Consider the following 23,845-nt stretch of genomic DNA (forward strand, 5'->3'; position numbering starts at 1 on the left):
TACACTTAGATCCCTCATCCAAATCATTAATATATTTTGTGAACAGTTGGGGTCCTAGCACAGATCCCTGCGGTACCCCACTAGTCACTGCCTGCCAATCAGAAAAAGATGCATTTATTCCAATCTTTTGCGTCCTGTCTGCTAACCAGCTTTCTATCCATCTCAAGGCACTACCCGCTATCCCATGTGGGTAGTATCTTGAGATGGATAGAAATATAATAATCTCACATAGTCATCTTTGATGTGAGAACTTGTCGAAAGCCTTCTGAAACTCTAAATAAACCACATCCGGGCAGCACGGTGGCCTAGTGGTTAGCACAACCGCCTCACGGCGCTGAGGTCCCAGGTTCGATCCCGGCTCTGGGTCACTGTCTGTGTGGAGTTTGCACATTCTCCCCGTGTCTGCGTGGGTTTCGCCCCCACAACCCAAAAATGTGCAGAGTAGGTGGATTGGCCACGCTAAATTGCCCCTTAAATTGGAAAAAATAATTGGCTAATCTAAATTTAAAAAAAATTTTTTTTTTTAAATAAACCACATCCTCTGTTCTCCTGGGTCAGCAATACTGGTTACATATTCAAAGAATTCTAGTAGGTTTGTCAAGCATGATTTCTCTTTTGTAAATCCATGCTGATTTTGTCTGATTATACCACTGCTTTCTAAATCCTGTGCTATGAAATTCTTGATAATGGACTCTGGCAACTTCCTTACTACCGACGTTGGGTTCACTGGTCTACAGATCCCGGTTTTCTCTCTACCTCCCTTTTTGAATTGCAGGGTTATATGAGCTACCCTGCAACCTGTCGGAATCATTCCAGAGTCCAAAGAATTTTGGAAAATGACCACCAATGCATCTACTATTTCTCGGACCACTTCCTTAAGTACTCTGGGATGAAGATTATCAGGCCCTGGAGATTTTATCAATCCCGTTAATTTCCCTCAAACCATTTCTTTACTAATACTAATTTCCTTCAGCTCCTCCCTGAAACTTATGTTGCTCAGACATTTTCCATGTCTTCCTGTGTGAAGACAGAAGCAAAGTACAAATTTAGTTCCTCAGCCATTTCTTTGTCACTGAGAAGGATTTATTCAGGATTTGGATCAGTTCTTGGAATTATGATGTTGTTGCCATTACAGAGACATGGTTAAGGGAAGGACAGGATTGCAGCTTAACGTTCCAGGATACAGATGTTTCAGGCGGGATAGAGGGGGATGTAAAAGTGGTGTGGGGTTACACTACTGGTTAAGGAGAATATCACAGCTATAACAAAGAACAAAGAAAAGTACAGCAAAGGAACAGGCCCTTCGGCCCTCCAAGCCTGCGCCGACCATGCTGCCCGTTCAAACTAAAATCTTCTATCCCTCTATTCCCATCCTATTCATGTATTTGTCAAGATGCCCCTTAAACGTCACTATCGTCCCTGCTTCCACCACCTACTCCGGCAGCGAGTTCCAAGCACCCACTACCCTCTGTGTAGAAAACCTGCGTCATACATCTCCTCTAAACCTTGGCCCTCACACCTTAAACTTATGGCCCCTAGTAATTGACCCCTCTACCCTGGGAAAAAGTCTCTGACTATCCCCCCCATAATTTTGTAGACCTCTATCAGGTCATCCCTCAACCTCATTTTCCAGTGAGAACAAACCGAGTTTATTCAACCTCTCCTCATAGCTATACTGCAGGACACCTCGGTGGGCTCATACAACGTGGCAATATGGGTAGATCTCAGGAATAGGAAGGGTGTAGTCGCAATATTGCGGGTTTACTATATGCCTCCCAACAGCCAGCGGGAGGCAGGAACAGATATGTAGGCAGAGTTTGGCAAGGTGTAAAAGTAACAGGGTTGTTGTGATGGGTGATTTTAACTTCCCCTATATTGTCTGGAACTCACTAGGGGTGAGGATGGGGCAGAATTTGTAAGGATCATCCAGGAGGGCTTCTTGAAACAGTATGTAGATAGTCCAACTAGGGAAGGGGCCCTATTGATCCTGGTATTGTGGAATGAGCCCGGCCAGGTGGTCAATGTTTCAGTAGGTGAGCAGTTCGGTAAAAGCAATTCAGTAAGCTTTAAGGAACTGATGGATTAAGATAAGTGTAGTCCTCAACTGAAGGTGCTAAATTGGGGAAAGGCTAATTACAACAATATTAGTCAAGACCTGAAGGACGTCGACTGAGGACTGATATTTGAGGGCAAATCAACATCTGGCATGTGGGAGGCTTTCAAGTGTAAGTTGGTAGGAATTCAGGACCGGCATGTTCCTGTAAGGATAAAGGATAATGTATGGCAAGTTTTGGGAACCTTGGATAACGAGAGATATTGTGAGCTTAGTCAAAAAGAAAAAGGAAGCATTTGTCAAGGCTAGGAGTCTGGGAACACAGAGGCAAGAGTGAATACAAGGAAAGTAGAAAGAAACTTAACCAAGGGGTCAGGATGGCTAAAAAGGGTCACTAAACGTCATTGGCCAGCAGGATTAAGAAAATCCCACGGCTTTTTATACTTGTATAAAGAGCAAGAAGGTAGCCAGGGAGAGGATTGGCCAACTCAAGAACAGGGCAGGATATCTATGTGTGGAGCCAGAGGAAATGGGCGAGGTATTAAATGAGTACTTTGCATCAGTGTTCACGAAAGAGAAGGACTTGGTGGATGATGAGTCTGGGGAAGGGTGTGTGGATAGTTTGGGTCATGTTGAGATCAAAAAGGAGGAGGTATTGGGGATCTTGAAAAAGATGATGGTAGACAAGACCCCAGCCAGATGTGATCTACCCCAAAATATTGAGAAGCAAGGGAGGAAATTGCTGGGGCCTTGAGATAAATCTTTGTCTCCTCACTGGCTAGAGGGTTGGCCCCAGAAGATTGGAGAATAACAAACGTTGTTCCTTGATTTAAAAAGGGTAGCAAAGATAATCCAGGTAATTACAGGCCGGTGAGCCTAATGTCAGTGGTAGTGAAATTATTGGAGAGGATTCTTCGAGGCAGGATTTACTCCCACTTGAAAATAAGTGGACGTATTAGCAAAGAGGCAACATGGTTTTGTGAAGGGGAAGTTGTATCTCATTGTCATGTGAGTGTCCCTTTAAGAAAGGTTTTTTGAGGCAGCACAGTGACACAGTGGTTCGCATTACTGCCTCACGGCGCCAAAGTCCCAGGTTCGATCCCGGCTCTGGGTCACTGTCCGTGTGGAGTTCTCCCAGTATTTGTGTGGGCTTCACCCCATGACCCAATAAGATGTACAGGGTAGGTGGATTGGCCACGTTAAATTCCCCCTTAATTGGAAAAAATTAATTGTGCACTATAAATTTATTTTAAAAAACGAAAGGTTTTTGTCTTATCACATTGCTTCAGTGATGTCATTGTGTGGGTGGAGCTGGGCTGTGTCTCTGAGCTTTTTTTTGTGTTTCGTTTTCACATTTGGCTGTGTGGACTTTAGTCAGAATCGCAGGAAGCGTGAGACAGGTGGCATCAGACATTAAAGACAATGTTGTGGGCTTATTGTCAAGATTATCCAGAGGATTGGGATTGAGGAATTCCATTCGTACTGTTTGCAATTAAGGATTCACCTAATGAGTCAACCAAATTCAGTCCTTTTGAACTAATTTTTGGTCACGAGGGAAGAGAACCACTTAAATTGATCAAGGAGAAATTGGTGAGTGAGCAGTCTGAAATTACATTATTGGATTACGTGTCAAATTTTAGGGAACGATTAAATAGAACAGGTGAATTGGCTGGACAACATTTAAAAGTTGCAGAACATGTGATGAAACGGGTAGCGGACAAGAAAGCAAAAGTCCATAGTTTTGCCAGTGGAGATGAAGTTTTAGTATTGGTACCAGTAGTAGGTGAACCTTTAAAAGTAAGGTTTTGTGGACCATATCAGATTGAAAGGAAATCAAGTGAGGTGAATTATGTTGTAAGAATGCCAGATAGAAGGAAAACTCACTCTGTGTCATGTGAATATGCTTAAAAGGTACTTTGAAAGGGAAGGAGAGCAAAAGGAGGAGGTTTTAGTTATTCTAACTCAAAGTGAAGAACCAAATCCAGATGACTCTGAATTTGACATTCCTCAAATTAAATTGGATAATGAGGATGTTCTTAAAATTGGGATAAATTGTCGAGTTACCTTCCAGAGGAAAAACAAACTGACCTGAGAGTTATTGATATCACATAGGCAAGTTTGTGGAGATAAGTTGGGAAGTACTAAAATGGCTGTAGATGTAGATGTGGGAAATGCTGTTCCAATTAAACAACATCCATATAGACTTAACCCGTTAAAATTGGCACAGGTTAACAAAGAAATTGAAAGTATGCTGAACAATGGCATAATTGAAGTGGGTTGCAGCCAATGGAGATCACCCATAGTGATGGTACCTAAACCAGATGGTACCCAACGGTTGTGTGTGGACCATAGAAAGGTTAATACAGTTACAAGGACAGACTCTTATCCGGTCCCACTCTTGGAGGATTGAATTGAGATGGTGGAGCAATCAGCTTTTATTTCCAAACTGGAATTGCTTAAAGGTCACTGGCAGGTACCTTCATCCGAAAGGGCGAAGGAAATTTCAGCTTTTGTGACTCCAGATGGTATATACCATTTCAAAATTATGCCATTTGGTTTGAAAAACGCCCCAGCCACATTTCAACGGTTAACTAACAAAGTCGTTTCAGGATTACCCAATTGTGCGGTATACATCGACGATCTGGTCATTTTCAGTCAGACATGGAAAGAACATTTAAAGCATCTGATGGAGTTAGTCGATCGACTTCAGGAGGCGGGTTTGGTGGTAAACCTAGCCAAGAGTGAATTTGGAAAAGCCCAAGTCACTCTCCTTGGCCATACAATTGGACAGGGTCGAATGGTCACACGGGATGTGAAAACAAAAGCTATTGAGTTTCCAAAACCCTCAACACAAAGGGAAATAATGCGATTTCTTGACATGAGTGGTTTTTACTGTAAATTTCTGTTGAATTATAGAACCCTTCCATCCTTCCCAGAACCGCCCCATAAATTGCCGACACCACCTTTTTCTCCATTCCCCCTGTTATCAGCACCTCCTCCAACAGTGTGGATGCCGGCGTCACCAGAAAGCTCTATCTCCTTCTTAGCAAAATCTCAGACCTGCATATACCTGAAGATTTCCCCCTGCCCCAGCCCATATTTCAGCCCCAGCTCTTTCAATCCAGAAAACTGGCCCCTTGGAAACAAATCCTTTAATGCGCTGACTCTCTTCTCCTCCCATCTCCGAAAACTCCCATCCCACTTCCCTGGCTCAAATCTATGGTTCCCCCGAATTGGCATTCCTCTTAATCCCCCCCCCCCAACCTAAAGTGCTGGCAAACTGCTCCAGGTTTTCAACGTCGCTACGACTACCGGACTCCCTGAGTATTTCCCCGGGGCCATCGAGAGTGGTGCTGTTGCCAATGCTGTCAGCCCTGACTGACTTCCTGCACAGACTCACCTCCAGTCTCACCCACTGGGAGTCCACCCCCCCTTCCCCGCTAACCCACCTCCTCACCTTCTCCACGTTCGCCATCCAATAAAATAGTAAATTCGGAAGACTCAACCCCCTTGACTGCAACCTCTCTGCAACAACACCTTCCTAATCCTAGCCACCTTCCCCGCCCCCCGCCCATATAAACGGGGTAATCATCTTTTCGCTCTCTGAAAAATGCCTTTGGCAGGATTTTCGGCAGGCACTGAAAAATAAACAAGAATCGCGGCAACACATTCATTTTAATTGCCTGCACCCGACCTGCCAGCGACAGAGGGAGACCATCCCACCTTGTCAGATCGGCTTTCTCCCTCCCCACAAAACTAGTAATGTTATACCTACGAAGCCCCCCCCAATCCCGTGCCACCTGCCCCCCCAGATATCTAAAGTGAATGCCCGCCTTATGGAATGGTAGCCCCCCTCACCCTCACCCCTGCTCCCATCCCCGGCCGAGACATCACAAAATATTCACTTTTCTCTAAATTTAGTTTATATCCCAAAAAAGACCCAAACTCTCGAAGCAGGTCCAATATGCTCCCCATCGACACACTCGGTTCCAATACATACAACAGCAAGTTGTCCGCATACAAAGATACCCTATGCTCTCCCCCCCCCCCCCCCCCCCCCCCCGGCCCGGACCCGTGGAACTATCCAACTCCTCAACGCGATGGGCAACATCTCAACCGCAAGCACGAACAACAGGGACATCCCTGCCTTGTCCCACGGTGCAGAGCAAAATATCCCAAATTCATGTTATTCATGCGGGCAATCGTCCTTGGCTCCCTGTGTAGCAGTCTTACCCAATCTACAAATCTTGGTCCAATCCCAGAACCGCCATCAAATACCCCCATTCTACTCAGTCAAATGCCTTTTCGGCGTCAAATGCCACAACCACCTCTGTCTCCCTCCCCTTCACTGGCGCCATAACCATGTTCAATACCCTTCTCATGTTCGAAAAGAACTGCCTTCCCTTCACAAACCCCTTCTGATCTTCCCCTATCACCTTCGGGAGGCATTCCTCTCACCTACCTGCCAATACCTTCGCCAACACCTTTGCGTCCACATTTAAAAGTGATATGGACCGAGACCCACATTCTGTCGGATCCTTGTCCTTCTGGAGCAACAGGGAGATCGATGCCTGCTCCAAAGTCTGTGGCAACATCCCCTACCCTATCGTCTCCTCAAACATCCCCACCATCAGCGGCGCCAACCTATCTTTAAACTTCTAATAATCCACCGGAAACTTATCTGGCCCTGCTACCTTCCCCAACTGCATCCTCCCAATCGCATCTTTTATCTCCTGCTCCACTATCACACCCTCCAATATGGCCCTGTCCCCCTACCTCAACCTCGGGTATTCCAAACCATCTAGGAATTCCTGCATCTACCGATCCTCCCCAGGTAGCTCCGACCGATCCAATCTCTCGTAAAACTCCTCAAACACCCTATTAATGTAATCTGGAGCCACCACCAACTTCCCTGCCCTATCCCACGCCTGAACAATTTCCCTGCCGCTGCCTCCCTCCGAAGTTGACCTGCCAACATGCGTCCCGCCTTCTCTCATACTTGTAGACCACTCCACTTGCCCCCTCAATTGGCGCACGGCTTTCCTTGTAGACAGCCGGTCAAAACTCGCCTGCATCTCCTTCCTCTTTTCCAACAGTGTTGGATCCACATCCTTTGCATACCTCTTGTCTACCTCCAACATCTCATCTATTAACCTTTGCCGTTTCACCCTCTCTTCCTTATCCATCTTTGCCTTAAACGATATCACCTCCCCCCCTCACCACTGCCTTCAAAGCTTCCCATACCACCGCATGCGAGACCTCACCCGTACAATTAAACCGCACATGTTCCTCAATCACTTCCAATCTTATCACAAAACCCTCGGTCCCTCAACAGCCCCACATCCAATCTCCACCACCACCTCTGCACTGTTCCCTTCTCCAACACCATATCAACCAGTGTGGCGCATGATCCGATATTACAATTGCTGAATATTCCGAGTCTTGATCACGGCCAACAGCGACTTCTCCAACACAAAAAAAATCTATCTGCAAATAGGCCTTATGAACTGAAGAGAAGAAAGCCTTCACTCCCCGGTGACCTGTCCAATTTTGGCTCCTGCGCCATAGTCCAGTCTCCACCCACTAACAATTCATGTGAATCTAAGTCGGGGATGGCCCCACACACTTTCTTTACAAATCCTGCAACATCCCAGTTGAGCCCATACACGCTTACCCACGCCACCAACCTCCCTTCCAATGCCCCTGTTACTATTACGTATCTACCTCCCTGATCTGTCACAACATTCTCCATTTGGAACCTCACTCTTTTATTCACCAGAGCCGCAACCCCCCCCCCCCCCCCCCCCCCCCCCGCCCTACTATCAAAGCTCGAGTGAAACACCTGACTAACCCAGCCCTTTCTAAGCCTCCCCTGATCCCTTAAGTGAGTCTCCTCCAGCATCCCCACATCTGCTTTCAAACTTTTCAAATGCGCAAGCATCCTCAACCTCTTCACTGGGCCTCCCAATCCCCTCATGTTCCACGTAACTGTCCTAACATGCCTCCGTCACCTCAAAATAAAAGTCGCTGGAGTTGTAAGTCACCCTTAGCTTTGCTGGTTGCACCATTCCAAACCGCTCTCCACTTTCGTACAACACCGCTTTCACTCAGCCAAAAGCCGCTCGCCGCTTTGCCAGCTCCGTCAAGTCCTGATAGATACGAACCTTGGCACCAGCCCATTGCACCTCCCGCTCCTTCTTTGCCCAGTTCAATACTTTCTCATTCATGTGATATCTGTAAAAACATAATCACTGCCCTTGGCGGCTCCTTTAACTTAGGCTTAGGCCTCAGTGACGATGAGCTCGATCCAATTCATACCGAGAGGGTTCTTCTCCCTCCCCCATCAGTTCTGCCAACATCTTGGCAAAGTACTCTGTCAGCCTCTGGTCCTCCGCCCCCTCGGGCAGGCCCACAATCCTTAAATCTTGTCGTCTCGAGCTGTCTTCCCTATCTTCCAGCTTTGCTTGCAGCCCCGTATTGGCTTCAACAACCCTCAGCCGATGCCTTTGCAACAGCTACCTTCACTGTCTCATACCAGCCTCCCCGAACAGGTGCCGGAACGTGGCGACTAGGGGCTTTTCACAGTAACTTCATTTGAAGCCTACTTGTGACAATAAGCGATTTTCATTTCATTTCATTTTTTCATTTCACTGGGGCAATTGCCTCCTCTACCAACTCCTTCAGCGCCACCACCATCTCCTTTCTCGTCACCTCCATATGCTTTGCAAACTGCTTTTCAAGTTCTAGACACCACCTCAGCCACCTTCTCTGCTGTAAGCTGTGCGGCTCCACCCAGTGACCCGGCCTCCGCCCTCTTGTCAGCCCGCGGGCTGGTCCTCACGCTCGACAGTGAGCTCTCATTCTCTCTCCTCCTTGCTGCTGTCTTCCTCTGATTTTTTTTTGGAGATCTTTCGCCTCTTTGCCGGTTTTTAGCCCTTCATGAATTGCCGCCAAGACCGAGCATTAAAAATTTCCAAAAAGAAAAAAAACCTGTATGCCTGAAGCAGGAGCCACCCTACATGCTGCCTTCAGCTGCCTCGTGTTCTGGGCCCTGCCCCGCTGCTCCGGCTGCTTCAAGCACTGACCTCAGTCTCACTGCTCCTGCTGCTCCACACTTTAACTTTAGCCCTGCTGCTCCATACTTTAACTTTAGCCCTGCTGTCCCACACTTTAACTTTAGCCCTGCTGTCCCACACTTTAACTTTAACCCTGCTGTCCCACACTTTAACTTTAACCCTGCTGTCCCACACTTTAACTTTAGCCCTGCTGTCCCACACTTTAACTTTAGCCCTGCTGTCCCACACTTTAACCCTGCTGTCCCACACTTTAACTTTAGCCCTGCTGTCCCACACTTTAACTTTAACCCTGCTGTCCCACACTTTAACTTTAACCCTGCTGTCCCACACTTTAACTTTAGCCCTGCTGTCCCACACTTTAACTTTAACCCTGCTGTCCCACACTTTAACTTTAACCCTGCTGTCCCACACTTTAACTTTAACCCTGCTGTCCCACACTTTAACTTTAACCCTGCTGTCCCACACTTTAACTTTAGCCCTGCTGTCCCACACTTTAACTTTAGCCCTGCTGTCCCACACTTTAACTTTAACCCTGCTGTCCCACACTTTAACTTTAGCCCTGCTGTCCCACACTTTAACTTTAGCCCTGCTGTCCCACACTTTAACTTTAACCCTGCTGTCCCACACTTTAACTTTAACCCTGCTATCCCACACTTTATCTTCAGCCCTGCCGTTCCACACTTTAACTTCAATTCTGCTGTTCTAGCTCCCTCGCCCTCTGCCACCGGTTCGGCTGCCTTGCTCGTGGATTTGGGCCTGCCATCTCGAATGCCTCGTGTTAGACACCACCCCCGCCGCTCCAACTGCCGTGCACTCCGGGCTCGAAGCCTCCGCTCCAGCTGCCCGACACTCCCACGGTTTTAAACCGGTTTGGTTTGGTGCCCTGCCCTTAGGCCCTAAAGGCCGGAAAAACTCGGGGAGGGAAAAATAAAAACGAGAAAACGCCGAAAATAGGAGCAGGAGCCTCGTCTTCATACGGCCGCTCCGCTCGCGAGCGCCATTTAAAAATTTATACATGTGGCAGGATGAGAAAATGTGATAGCGGATGCTTTGTCATGATTGTGTTGAAGAGAAGCACATTCAATGGTTGAAAACAAAGAACAAAAAATGGACTGTATTATTGGAAATATTTGCCTGTTTTAAAATGTATGTTTACTGTCAAGTATTAGGAATGGGCAAGTGAAAAGATGAAAAATGAAACCAGCTATGAAGTTCATGGGTTTTGTTTGTTTTTCTTGGGGAGAGGTGTCATTTGAGGGTTCCTTTAAGAAAGGTTTTTGGATGGCAGCATGATGGTGCAGTGGTTAGCACTGCTGCCTCACGGCGCCGAGGTCCCAGGTTCGATCCGGGTTCTGGGTCACTGTCCATGTGGAGTTTGCACATCCTCCCCATGTATGCGTGGGTTTCGCTCCCACAACCCAAAAGATGTGAAGGCTAGGTGGATTGACCAAGCTAAATTGCCCCTTACTGAAGGAAAAAATGAATTGGGTACTCTAAATTTATATTTAAAAAAAGAAAGGATTTTGTCTTATCACGTAGCTTCGGTGATGTCATTGTGTGGGTGGAGCTGGGCTGTGGCTCTCTGAGCTGTTTTTTTGGTTTTGCTTTCACATTTGGCCTGGTGGACTCGGTCAGAGAGTTTTCCTGTCTCTCTATTTTCATTTCAAAGAGTTGTTCCAAGAGGGTTTCCGGAAGGGTTTAAAACTGCTGATGAGATGGGGTCAGAATCTCAGGAAAAGCCAGTCTTATTCAAGTGAAAATGCAGACTACTGTGCCACACCCTTAAAAATGGGTTTTTGGTTTATGGGATTTTGTTTTTGAATTGGAACAGTTAAGGAGAAATTCATTCATGGTTATACATAGATTACTGTAGCTGGGTGGGGTCTTTATGTTTGTAATTGCTAAAAATTCTTCTTGTTAAGGAAACATTTGCTGTTTGTAATACAGCAGGATATAGATTGGTTGGCGACTTGGGCGGAGATATGGCAGATGGAGTTTAATCCAGATAAATGTGAGGTAATGCATTTTGGAACTCTAATACAGATGGGAAATATACAGTAAATGGCAGAACCCTTAAGAGTATTGATAGGCAGAGAGATCTGGGTGTAGCACTGCGCAGTGGGTTGGCACTGCGGCCTCATGGTGCCGCGGTCCCAGGTTCGATCCCGGCTCTGGGTCATTGTTCATGTGGAATTTGCACATTCTCCCTGTGTTTGCGTGGGTTTCGTCCCCACAACCCAAAGATGTGCAAGGGAGGTGGATTGAACACGCTAAATTGCCCCTTAATTGGAAAAAATGAATTGGGTACTCTAAAATTAAATAAATAAATAAATACAACATTCTTCCTGTTTGGTTATATATAAATATTAACTAAATTCTTAGAATAGAATAAAGCTTGTTTTTGATTAAACTATCGAGGGAGACTGTTGAAACACACCTCAGGTGAAGGCTCTTGTGCTCATCCTAGCCAAATTCAACAACAAGTTATAGGTCATAATATACTTTGGAGTTTTTAAACCCTGGCCCACAACACTCACTAACTTGATTGAGTTTTTTGAGGAAGTCACGAAGATGATTGATGAGAGTAGGGCAGCGGATGTTGTCTACATGGACTTCAGTAAGGCCTTTGACAAGGTCCCTCATGGCAGACTAGGACAGAAGGTGAAGTCGCACGGGATCAGAGGTGAGCAGGCAAGATGGATACATAACTGGCTCAGTCGTAGAAGACAGAGGGTAGAAGTGGAATAGTGAGTTTCTTAATGGAGGACTGTGACTAGTGGTGATCCTCATGGATCAAAGCTGAGACATTTGCTGTTTGTAATACAGCAGGATATAGATCGGTTGGAGACTTGGGCGGAGAAATGGCAGCTGGAGTTTAATCCGGATAAATGTGAGGTAATGCATTTTGGAAGCTCTAATACAGATGTGAAATATACAGTAAATGGCAGAACCCTTAAGCGTATTGATAGGCAGAGGGATCTGGGTGTACAGGTCCACAGGTCACTGAAAGTGGCAACGCGGGTGGAAAAGGTAGTCAAAAAGGCATACAGCACGCTTGCCTTAAAAATTGGTCAGTCATGTTGCAGCTTTATAGAACCTTAGTTAGGCCGCACTTGGAATATAGGGCAGCATGGTAGCACAAGTGGATAGCACTGTGGTTTCACAGCACCAGGCTCCCAGGTTCGATTTCCCGCTGGGTCATTCTCTGTGCGGAGTCTGCACATTCGCCCGTGCCTGCGTGGGTTTCCTCCAGATGCTCTGGTTTCCTCCCACAGTCTAAAGACGTGCAGGTTAGGTGAATTGGCCATGATAAATTGCCTTTAGTAACCAAAAAGGTTAGGAGGGGTTATTGTGTTACGGGGATAGGGTGGAAGTGAGGGCTTAAGTGGGTCAGTGCAGACCCGATGGGCCAAATGGACTCCTTCTGCACTGTATGTTCTATGTTCTATAATGTTCAGTTCTGGTCGCCATACTACCAGAAGGATGTCGAGGCTTTGGAGAGGGTACAGAAAAGATTTACCAGGTGTCGCCTGGTATGGAGGGCATTAGCTATGAGGAGAGGTTGGAGAAACTTGTTTTGTTCTCACTGGAACAACGGAGATTGAGGGGTGACCTGAAAGAAGTCTACAAGATTATGAGGCGCATGGACAGAGTGGATAGTCAGAAGCTTTTTCCCCAGAGTGGAAGTCAATTATTAGGGGGCATAGATTTTAGGTGCGAGGAGCAAGGTTTAAAGGAGATGTACAAGGCAAGTTTTTACACAGAGAGTGGTGGGAGCCTGGAACTTGCTGCCAGGGGAGGTGGTGAAAGCAGGTCTGACAGTGACATTTACGGGGCATCTTGACAAATACCTGAATAGGATGGGAAGAGAGGGGTATGGTCCCCAGAAAGGGGTTCAGTTTAGATGGGCAGCATGATTGGTGCAGGCTTGGAGGGCCCAAGTGCCTGTTTCTGTGCTGTAATTTTCTTTATTCTTTGACAGCCAGCAGGTCTTACTTCAGGAAATAAGTGTGAACATAGGACATGGAACATACAGTGCAGAAGGAGGCCATTCGACCCATTGAGTCTGCACCGACCCACTGAAGCCCTCACTTCCACCCTATCCCCGTAACCCAATAACCCCTCCTAACCTTTTTGGTCACTAAGGGCAATTTATCATGGCCAATCTACCTAAACTGCATGTCTTTGGACGTGGGAGGAAACTGGAGCACCCGGAGGAAACCCACGCAGACACGGGGAGAACGTGCAGACTCCGCACAGACAGTGACCCAGCGGGGAATCGAACCTGGGACCCTGGCGCTTTGAAGCCACAGTGCTATCCACTTGTGCTACCGTGCTGAACCTCAGTGGTGTTTCTTGATTCTGGGTGATTTGTTGAGTCTCTTCCAACAAACGCTGGGCAAGCTTTACTGCTTCTCCCCAGTGTGAACTCAATAGTGTTTCTGGAATCTGTGATTCGGTCAATCTGTTTCCAGTCATGGAGAAGATAATCTACTTTTCCCGGTGTGATGGTGTCAATGTATTCCCAGTTGATATTCGCCAATTGATGTCCACTCTCTTCAATTTATTAATATCCTCCTGTAATTTGTTGCAATCCCCCTCAGTATTCCCTACCCCTCACCCCCCCCCCCCCCCCCCCCCCCCCCCCCACTTTGGTGTGACCCGCTAATTTAGAGTTTGTGCATTTGATTCAGAAGTCCAAGTGGTGAATGTAAATTGTGAACAGCTGTGGTCCCACCCTGATCCTTGTGGAACATCCCTTCCCACCTGCTGTCATTCTGAATAACGCCCCTTTGCTCCCACTCTCTGCTTTCTGTCTTGAGGCCAGCTGACAATCCATTCTATCACTTGTCCTCAACTCCATATTTTCTGACCTTATCCGTTAGTCTATTGTGGGGAATCTTATTGAAGGTTTTTCGAGGCAGCACAGCGGTTAGCACTATTGCTTCACAGCACCAGGGGCCCGGGTTCGATTCCCGGCTTGGGTCACTGTCTGTGCGGAGTCTCCCTGTGTCTGCGTGGGTTTCCTCCAGTAGCTCTGACTTCCTCCCAGAAGACCCGAAAGACGTGCTGTTAGGTGAATTGGACATTCTGAATTCTCCCTCTGTGTGACCCGAACAGGCGGTGTAGGAAATTCTCACAGTAACTTCATTGCAGTGTTAATGTAAGCCTATTTGTGACACTAATAAATAATATTATTAGCGAAATCCAGATAAATTGTGACTCCATTGCCATTGTCTACTCTCTCTGTTACCTCCTTAAAACAGTCAATAACATTTGTCAGGCAAGATTTTCCCCTTTTGAAATCCATACTGAATATTCATTATCATATATTTCTTATTTCCAAATATTCTTCTGTTCTCTCCATTAGTAAGGTTTATGTTATGTATCCAGTGTTAAGCTGACTGGTCTATCATTAACTGGGCATATTCTTTCTCCTTTCTTGAAGATCGGAATTTAATTAACGATCCGCCAGTCCTCTGGCACGACACATTTAGGGAATGAATTATGAGCAGTCGTGTGTGTGCTATCTCTTCACTACATTCTTCTAAAATACGTGAATTCAATCCATTTGGATCACTGTATCTCCTTTGTATATTATTAGGTTATTCAGTGTACTTTTTTGTTACTTTAAATGAACTTATCTCATTCCTCATCTCATCGTCAATGTTATGTTGACCTGTTTTCTCTCCCGGGGAACAATGAGGCGATTCTGCCCTTCGAGCCTGCTCCACCATTTAATAAGGTCATGGCTGCTCACCAAGTCCATTCTCCTGCCGTCTCTCCTTGACTCCCCCACTTGATCGAAAACCTATTGATCTCAGCGTTGAAAATCTTTAAGGACTCGACCTCCACAGCTTCCTGGGGTTAAAAGTCATCACGTTGGTGCAGTGGATAGCACTGCTGCCTCACGGCACCAAGGACCCATGTTCGATCCCGGCCCAGGGTCACTGTCCATGTGGAGTTTGCACATTCTCCCTGTGTTTGCGTGGGTCTCACCTCCACAACCCAAAGATGTGCAGGGTAGGTGGATTCGCCACTCTAAATTCCCCCTTAATTGGAAAAAAAATTAATTGGGGACTCTAAATTTATTTTAAAATAGCTTCCCGGGTAAAGAATTCCCAAGATTCACCACTCTTTGAGAGAAACAATTCTTCCTTAAATACATCTTAAATGAGAACCCCCTTATTCTGCGACTATGCCCTCTGGCCCTACACTCTCCCATGAGTGGAAATATCCTCCTAACATTTACCATCTGACAAAAAACGGGGGGCAAAAGAATGTTTGACTATTTCTGTCATCTGTAGATCATTACCTGTGGTATTATCCTGTCTGTACCTTAATGGTCCAATTCACATCACAGACTCCCTCCTTTATTGATGTACCTGTAAAATATTTCATTATTTTGTTTAATGATGTGCCTCGATAATTGAATTTCATTGAGAAAGTGTCAATGTGCAGAATGTGGAAGTCAGTAAGAATTGTCAGCAAAGATTAATCAACATTTTATAATTAGAGACGTTGTGGCAGCACGGTAGCGCATTGGATTAGCGTCAAGGTCCCAGGTTCGATCCCGGCTCTGGGTCACTGTCCGTGTGGAGTTTACACCTTCTCCACGTGTTTGCATGGGTTTCGCCCCCACAACCCAAAATATGTGCAGGCTAGGTGGATTGGCCATGCTAAATTGCCCCTTAATTGGAAAAAATGAATTGGGTGTTCTAAATTTTTTTAAAAATTTGAGATGTTAATCTGTGGAACCTTTCAGATACTGAATTGTAAATTCTGTACCAAAGATCAATTTGAGATTGAAGAAGGGCAGCACGGTGGCCTAGTGGTTAGCACAACCGCCTCACGGCGCTGAGGTCCCAGGTTTGATCCCGGCTCTGGGTCACTGTCCGTGTGGAGTTTGTATATTCTCCCCGTATCTGCGTGGGTTTCGCCCCCACAACCCAAAAATGTGCAGAGTAGGTGGATTGGCCACGCTAAATTGCCCCTTAATTAGAAAAAATAATTGGGTAATCTAAATTTATAAAAAAAAAAAATTTAAGATTGTAGTAGAAAAGTAATAGTTTTATTGTTAATGTGTTCCTGGTGAAAGACAATGAATTAAGGCGAAAGATCAGATGTGGTGCTTTTTAAAAATGGACATTGCAGCCCCGAGAAATAGGTGACATCTGAGAATATTAAACTCCAACCACGGTTGTTAACATCAGCAGAAACAAATCAGATATTGTCAGTCTCTCAGTCCTGGATGTGATTAACATCAGTAAAAACAGCAGAATCCAACCTCTGTAATCACTTGTGGACTCGCTGATGTCTTATCAGGTTAGACAACTGAGTGAATCCTTTCCCACACACAGAGCAGGTGAATGGCCTCTCTCCAGTGTGAACTCGCTGGTGTGACTGCAGGTTGTTTGACTGAGCGACGCTCTTCCCACACACAGAGCAGGTGTATGGCCTCTCCCCACTGTGAACTCGCTGGTGTGCAAGGAGGTGGGATGTATTAATGAATCCCTTCCCACACGTGGAGCAGGTAAATGGCCTTTCCCCAGTGTGAATATGCTGATGTGTCAACAGAGCAGTTGACTGAATGAATCCCTTTCCACACATCGAACAGACGAACGGCCTTTCCCCAGTGTGAATTCTCTGGTGCACAGTGAGGTTAGATGAACATTTGAACCTCTTTCCACAGTTAGTGCAGCTGAACAGTCTTTCCCCCAGGTGAGCTCGCTGTTGTGACTGAAGGTTGGATGACTGAGTGAATTCCTTCCCACACACAGAGCAGGGGAACCACCTCTCCACCGTGTTACTGTATCTGTGGGCTTCCAGCTTTGGTGGGAAATTGAATCCCTTCTCACAGTCCCCACATTTCCACGGTTTCTCCATGGCACAGATATCCTTGTGTTCCTCCAAGTTGGATGGGCAGTTGAAATCTTCCCATGCACAGACAGTTTACTGGAACGCTCTCACTCGGGTACGTGTGTGTTTCGGTGCTTTTTCAGTCACACCGATGTTTGAAACCTTTTCCCTCAGACAGAACAAACAAACATTTTTCCTTCCACTTTCACAAACCAATGCTATCAAATTCCGGTGACTCTGTCAGATCTTTTACATGATGTTTCATTTCAGTTTCCCATCTGCCAATCTTTCCCTTCCAGGATCCTGTAAAAAGAGTTTACAAAAGTCAAATTGAGGGATACAAGATGATAAAAGGTATGGATAAAGAAGGCGTGGAGTGGATGCTTCCTCCTGTGGGGCATTCTAGAATGAGAGGTCATAGCCTTGGGATAAGAGGTAGCAAATTTAAAACAAATTGAGGAGAATCTACTTCTCCCAAAAAGGTTGTGAATCTGCGGAATTCGCTGTCCCAGAGTGCGATGGATGCTGGGACAGTGAGTAAATTTAAGGAGTTAGACAGAGTTTTAATTGGTAATGGGTCAAAGGGTTATGGAGAATGGGCAGGACGGTGGGGTTAAGGCCAGGAAGAGATCAGCCATGATCAAATAGCAGAGCAGACTCGATGGGCCAAATTACCTACTTCTGCTCCTAAACCTTATAAGAACATAAGAACTAGGAGCAGGAGTAGGCCATCTGGCCCCTCGAGCCTGCTCCGCCATTCAATTAGATCATGGCTGATCTTTTGTGGACTCAGCTCCACTTTCCGGCCCGAACACCATAACCCTTAATCCCTTTATTCTTCAAAAAACTATCTATCTTTACCTTAAAAACATGTAATGAAGGAGCCTCAACTGCTTCACTGGGCAAGGAATTCCATAGATTCACAACCCTTTGGGTGAAGAAGTTCCTCCTAAACTCAGTCCTAAATCTACTTCCCCTTATGTTGAGGCTATGACCCCTAGTTCTGCTGTCACCCGCCAGTGGAAACAACCTGCCCGCATCTATCCTATCTATTCCCTTCATAATTTTAAATGTTTCTATAAGATCCCCCCTCATCCTTCTAAATTCCAACGAGTACAGTCCCAGTCTACTCAACCTCTCCTCATAATCCAACCCCTTCAGCTCTGGGATTAACCTAGTGAATCTCCTCTGCACACCCTCCAGCGCCAGTACGTCCTTTCTCAAGTAAGGAGACCAAAACTGAACACAATACTCCAGGTGTGGCCGCACTAACACCTTATACAATTGCAACATAACCTCCCTAGTCTTAAACTCCATCCCTCTAGCAATGAAGGACAAAATTCCATTTGCCTTCTTAATCACCTGTTGCACTTGTAAACCAACCTTCTGTGACTCATGCACTAGCACACCCAAGTCTCTCTGAACAGCGGCATGCTTTAATATTTTATCGTTTAAATAATAATCCCGTTTGCTGTTATTCCTACCAAAATGGATAACCTCACATTTGTCAACATTGTATTCCATCTGCCAGACCCGAGCCCATTCACTTAACCTATCCAAATCCCTCTGCAGACTTCCCGTATCCTCTGCACTTTTCGCTTTACCACTCATCTTAGTGTCATCTGCAAACTTGGACACATTGCCCTTGGTCCCCAACTCCAAATCATCAATGTAAATTGTGGATCCCTGAGGGACACCACTAGCTACTGATTGCCAACCAGAGAAACACCCATTTATCCCAACTCTTTGCTTTCTATTAATTAACCAATCCTCTATCCATGCTACTACTTTACCCTTAATGCCATGCATCTTTATCTTATGCAGCAACCTTTTGTGTGGCACCTTGTCAAAGGCTTTCTGGAAATCCAGATATACCACATCCATCGGCTCCCCGTTATCTACTGCACTGGTAATGTCCTCAAAAAATTCCACTAAATTAGTTAGGCACGACCTGCCTTTTACGAACCCATGCTGCGTCTGCCCAATGGGACAATTTCTATCCAGATGCCTCGCAATTTCTTCCTTGATGATAGATTCCAGCATCTTCCCTATTACCGAAATTAAACTCACTGGCCTATAATTTCCTGCTTTCTGCCTACCTCCTTTTTTAAACAGTGGCGTCACGTTTGCTAATTTCCAATCCACCGGGACCACCCCAGAGTCTAGTGAATTTCGGTAAATTATCACTAGTGCATCTGCAATTTCCCTAGCCATCTCTTTTAGCACTCTGGGATGCATTCCATCAGGGCCAGGAGACTTGTCTACCTTTAGCCCCATTAGCTTGCCCATCACTCCCTCCTTAGTGATAACAATCCTCTCAAGGTCCTCACCTGTCATAGCCTCATTTCTATCAGTCGCTGGCATGTTATTTGTGTCTTCCACTGTGAAGACCGACCCAAAAAACCTGTTCAGTTCCTCAGCCATTTCCTCATTTCCCATTATTAAAACTCCCTTCTCATCCTCTAAAGGACCAATATTTACCTTAGCCACTCTTTTTTGTCTTATATATTTGTAAAAACTTTTACTGTCTGTTTTTATATTCTGAGCAAGTTTACTCTCATACTCTATCTTACTCTTCTTTATAGCTTTTTTAGTAGCTTTCTGTTGCCCCCTAAAGATTTCCCAGTCCTCTAATCTCCCAGCAATCTTTGCCACTTTATATGCTTTTTCCTTCAATTTGATACTCTCCCTTATTTCCTTAGATATCCACGGTCGATTTTCCCTCTTTCTTCCGTCCTTCCTTTTTGTTGGTATAAACCTTTGCTGAGCACTGTGAAAAATCGCTTGGAAGGTTCTCCACTGTTCCTCAACTGTTCCACCATAAAGTCTTAGCTCCCAGTCTTCCTTAGCTAGTTCTTCTCTCATCCCCTTGTAATCTCCTTTGTTTAAACACAAAACACTAGTATTTGATTTTACTTTCTCACCCTCCATCTGTATTTTAAATTCCACCATATTGTGATCGCTCCTTCCGAGAGGATCCCTAACTATGAGATCATGAATCAATCCTGTCTCATTACACAGGACAAGATCTAGGACCGCTTGTTCCCTCGTAGGTTCCATTACATACTGTTCTAGGAAACTATCGCGGATACATTCTATAAACTCCTCCTCACAGTTGCCTTGACCGACCTGGTTAAACCAATCGACATGTAGATTAAAATCCCCCATGATAACTGCTGTACCATTTCTACATGCATCAGTTATTTCTTTGTTTATTGCCTGCCTCACCATCTCGTTACTATTTGGTGGCCGATAGACTACTCCCATCAGTGACTTTTTCGCCTTACTATTCCTGATTTCCACCCAAATAGATTCAACCTTATCCTCCATAGCACCGATGTCATCCCTTACTATTGCCCGGATGTCATCCTTAAATAACAGAGCAACACCACCTCCCTTACCATCCACTCTGTCCTTCCGAATAGTTTGATACCCTCGGATATTTAACTCCCAGTCGTGACCATCCTTTAACCATGTTTCAGTAATGGCCACTAAATCATAGTCATTTACGATGATTTGTGCCACCAACTCATTTACTTTATTCCGAATACTACGAGCATTCAGGTAAAGTACACTTATGTTGGTTTTTTTACCTCTGTTTTGAATCTTAACATCTCCAGTTTTATTCCTTTTGTTATTACTGGGCCTATTCACTGTGCTCCCCTCAGTCACTGTACCTTGTACTGTCGCCCTTATGGATTTCTGACTATGTCTTCTCTGCCTTGCACTTTTCCCCTTACTTCCTTTTGTTTCTGTCCCTGTTTTACTACCTTCCAACTTCCAGCATTGGTTCCCATCCCCCTGCCACATTCGTTTAAACCCTCCCCAACAGCTCTAGAAAACACCCCCCCCTAGGACATCGGTTCCAGTCCTGCCCAAGTGCAGACCGTCTGGTTTGTACTGGTCCCACCTCCCCCAGAACCGGTCCCAATGCCCCAGGAATTTGAATCCCTCCCTCTTGCACCATCTCTCAAGCCACGCATTCATCCTATCTATCCTGACATTCCTACTCTGACTAGCTCGTGGCACTGGTAGCAATCCTGAGATTACTACCTTTGAGGTCCTACTTTTTAGTTTAACTCCTAACTCCCTGAATTCCGCTTGTAGGACCTCATCCCGTTTTTTACCTATATCGTTGGTGCCTATGTGCACCACGACAGCTGGCTGTTCACCCTCCCCCCCCAGAATGTCCTGCAGCCGCTCCGAGACATCCTTGACCCTTGCACCAGGGAGGCAACATACCATCCTGGAGTCTCGATTGCGTCCACAGAACCGCCTGTCTATTCCCCTTACGATCGAGTCCCCTATCACTATAGCCCTGCCATTTTTCTTCCTGCCCTGCTGTGCAGCAGAGCCAGCCACGGTGCCATGAACCTGGCTGCTGCTGCCTTCCCCTGGTGAGCCATCTTCCTCAACAGTATCCAAAGCGGTATATCTGTTTTGCAGGGAGATGACCGCAGGGGACACCTGCACTGCCTTCCTACTCTTGCTCTTTCTTTTGGTCACCCATTTTCTATCTCCCTCAGTAACCTTCACCTGCGGTGTGACCAACTCGCTAAACGTGCTATCCACGACCTCCTCAGCATCGCGGATGCTCCAAAGTGAGTCCATCCGCAGCTCCAGAGCCGTCAAGCGGTCTAACAAGAGCTGCAACTGAACACACTTCTTGCACGTGAAGGAGCCAGGGACAGTGGACGTGTCCCTGAGCTCCCACATCGCACACGAGGAGCATGACACGGGTCTGGGATCTCCTGCCATGCCTTAAACCCTTGGTAAACTTAAACAACTACAATTTCAAAATAAAATAAATAAATTAGACAATGAAAAGAAAAAGAGAGACTACTTACCAGTCACTTACCAGGGTTAAAGAGACAGTTATGAACTTATAAAAGTCATCACTATCTGTCCAAGACAGAAATTCAGAACAAACAATTCCATTTTCTATGGAACATCTTTTCCTCTCTCGTTTCCCCCAAACTGCTCCGTCCCACACACTCCCCCTCCTCTCTGGGCTGAAATCGAAGTAAAGAGTTGGATAAACATTTCAATATCCTTTTACCAAATTTGTATAACTGGGGATAACATGTTCGATCATTCACTTCATTCAGGCCAAGTGACAAAACATTAACCTGAATGAGTCTGACTGACCAAAGGTTAAGCTTGTATCCAGAACTTACTGTGGCCTTTTTAAATTTAAAGTGCCCAATTCATTTTGTTTCCAATTTAGGGCAATGTGGCATGGCCAATCCACCTATCCTGCACATCTTTGGGTTGCAGGGGTGAGATTCACGCAGGCACGGGGTGAATGTGCAAACTCCACATGGACAGTGACTCGGGGCCGCGATCGAACTCGGGACCGCAGCACCGGGAGACAGCAGTGCTAACCACTGCGCCACCATGCTGCCCAAACTTACTGTGAATTAATCAGCAATTGTGAAGTTGGTTTCTCAAATCTCCCGGGGTTTCATAGAATTTACAGTGCAGAAGGAGGCCATTCGGCCCATCAGGTCTGCACCGGCTCTTGGAAAGAGCATCCTACCCAAGGTCAACACCTCTGCCCTATCCCCATAACCCAGTAACCCCATCCAACACTAAGGGCAATTTTGGACACTAAGGGCAATTTAGCATGGCCAAGCCACCTAACCTGCACATCTTTGGACTGTGGGAGGAAACCGGAGTACCCGGAGGAAACCCACGCACACACGGGGAGGATGTGCAGACTCCGCACAGACAGAGACCCAAGCCGGAATCGAACCTGGGACCCTGGAGCTGTGAAGCGATTGTGCTATCCACAATGCTACCATGCTGCCCACTTTCTTTCTCTCTTCTTTCTCTCCTTCTCTAACGAAGTTGATGGTGGTATCAATCGCAAGGCCTATTATGGTTTTTGGTTCTTTTTCCTGCTGACTATTTAAATATTGAGAAAGGTTTCCGGTTGCGGCTATGACCAGCTAAGTCGCACGTTTGGCTGCTCCTGCTACAAAGGTGTTTTCGGGCCGATTGGAGGGCCCCAACGGCGCTGTAAGGACAAATCCCGGTGGGGGAAGGCTCCCTGAAGAGAACCAGACCAACTTTATGGTCGGTACCCGGAGTGGGGTGGTAAAGAAAGCAACAGCAGCTCCCAAAAAAAGCGGGGGAAGAAGACCAAAATGGCGGCCGGTGGCGCACCCGAGGAATGGAGGAAATGGGCGGAGGAGCAGCAGGCTGCTCTCCTGCGCTTCTTTACGGAGCTGAAAATGGAGCTCTTGGAGTCAATGAATGCGACGACCACCAGGCTGATGGGAGCCCAGGCGACCCAAGAGGCGTCGATTCGGGAGCTGCAACAGGAGATGACTGTGAGGGAGGAGGAGGCCACGGTCCTCGTGGGAAAGGTAGAGGTGCACGAGGCACTCCACCTGAAATGGCAGAGCCGTTTTGAGGAGCTGGATATCCGAATGAGGCGGAAGAACCTGAGGATCTTGGGCCTGGCAGAAGGCCTGGAGGGGTCAGACCTCCCGGGATATGTAGCAGAAATGCTGAGCTCCCTGATGGGGGCAGGGGCCGTCCCTTCGCCCCTGGAGCTGGAAGAGGCCTACAGGGTCATGGCTAGGAGGCCAAGAGCAAATGAGCCCCCGAGGGCGGTGCTGGTGCGGTTCCAGCGACTCAGCGATCGTGAGAGAGTGCTGGAGTGGGCCAAGAGGGAAAGGAGCAGCAAGTGGGAGAATTCGACGGTGAGGGTCTACCAGGACTGGAGTGCGGAGGTGGCAAAGCGGCGGGCCCGGTACAACCGGACGAAGGCGGTGCTACATGCAAAACGGATCAGGTTCGGAATGCTGCAGCCAGCGCGCTTGTGGGTCACCTACAGGAACCAACACCA

At 46.5% G+C, this 23,845-nt stretch overlaps 1 protein-coding gene across 2 annotated transcripts in view; it reads left to right on the forward strand.

Moving 5' to 3' along the window:
* The window catches only part of LOC119951726 (zinc finger protein 239-like), a 46,888-nt gene that overhangs the window by 12,946 nt on the left and 10,097 nt on the right, over nucleotides 1-23,845 (forward strand). Inside the window, exon 1 of one of the 2 annotated variants that reach the window (XM_038775023.1) lies at nucleotides 17,324-17,343. The exons of the other annotated variant lie outside the window; for it this stretch is intronic. The gene's annotated coding sequence lies outside the window, so the exon portion shown is untranslated. Of the gene's footprint in view, nucleotides 1-17,323; nucleotides 17,344-23,845 lie in introns of those variants that run through there. 2 annotated transcript variants of the gene reach the window in all.

The sequence above is a fragment of the Scyliorhinus canicula genome, chromosome 17 (assembly GCF_902713615.1).
Source record: "Scyliorhinus canicula chromosome 17, sScyCan1.1, whole genome shotgun sequence".
Lineage (NCBI taxonomy): Eukaryota > Metazoa > Chordata > Chondrichthyes > Carcharhiniformes > Scyliorhinidae > Scyliorhinus > Scyliorhinus canicula.